Genomic DNA, 1234 nt, shown 5'->3' with positions numbered 1-1234 from the left:
CTAAAGAAGAAGAAGAAGAAGAAGAAAAAGAAGAAGAAGAAGAAGAAGAAGGAGGAGGAGGAGGAGGAGGAGGAGGAGGAGGAGGAGGAGGAGGAAAAAAATTGGCATGAAACAGTATCACTTATCTGGCATATTATTTTGTTTACGGTGTGTGCCATTAGAAAGAATCGAATATTTCGAATTCTGATATCAAAATGGCCACGATCTTTGTAAACCTATTTTCACATTCGTGTGTTTTAGTTAGGGACTTAGGCAATGACAAAAAATAAGAATTGTTCATTTTCCGCGGGAGGGGGATCGGCATAGAGTCAATTTAAGAGTTCAGATGGAATGAGAAAAGGTCGCAAGTCCTGGTCAGAAAACTTTATATACAGATACTCGATTAATTTAAATACGTTCTAAAGTAATCGAGATAGATCTATATTCGAATATTGGCACTCCAAGCAGGAATTTTCTTGTTTACAAATGGCGGCTTTCGGCGTCTGCCTAGTGATTTCACTTGTTCGAAGTTGTCACTGAAACGGTCAGTGTTTGGAAGTCTTCTCTAACTCTAAGGGGAGTTTATAGCAATTACTGGTAGAAGAAAGTGCTAAATCAAGTCAAGACTGGGTTGTTATTTTTTCCTTTAAGCTGGCGTAAGCTTATTTTGTTAATTTGGGCTGCAGACTGTGCAAAAATATAACTCTTTTTTACACTTTACTATGACTATGACAGTATAGAGATCTATGAATGACACCTTTGTAATTTTTTATTATCCCAATTCTCCAATATTAATTCTTGAAAGTAGTCGGATTTTCAGGGAAGGTAGATCTAGATATGTATTTTCTAAACACAAAACAGATACAAGTTTTACTCAAACAGATTAAATAAATTAATACTTGGTATCATATTTGTATTACAGTTTGTGTTTTGAAGGTAAAATCATGACAACTAGATCTAGATTCTAGATATAAAGTCTACCATTTATGAATGATAATGATATGACAAAGCATTGTAAAATGCATGGTATTGTTTTATAATTTATCTCATGTATTTGTTGAAGTAAGCCAATCTCAGCTAGATCTAGAAATCTATCTGTTATCTGTCATTTGTGCAGTGAGAAAATAAATGGGCCTATTTTTGTTATGCCAACTCTGAATATAAAGTGAATCTTCAATGATGTCACTGACAAAACCATCTGGCGAATAAAACTCTTGATCGATTTTAAAGTCATCTTCAATCCTTTATATATATA

At 34.0% G+C, this 1234-nt stretch overlaps 1 protein-coding gene across 1 annotated transcript in view; it reads left to right on the top strand.

Moving 5' to 3' along the window:
- Positions 1-439: 439 nt before the first annotated feature.
- The window catches only part of LOC106014082 (tetratricopeptide repeat protein 23), a gene marked incomplete in the record, with an annotated part of 9522 nt that continues 8727 nt past the window's right edge, over positions 440-1234 (top strand). Inside the window, 1 exon segment of the mRNA XM_013091127.2 lies at positions 440-613.

This window comes from Aplysia californica, unplaced genomic scaffold (genome assembly GCF_000002075.1).
Source record: "Aplysia californica isolate F4 #8 unplaced genomic scaffold, AplCal3.0 scaffold02242, whole genome shotgun sequence".
Taxonomy (NCBI): Eukaryota; Metazoa; Mollusca; class Gastropoda; order Aplysiida; family Aplysiidae; genus Aplysia; species Aplysia californica.
The sequence above is the reverse complement of the archived record's forward strand: the minus strand, read 5'-3'. Positions and strand labels throughout refer to the sequence as shown.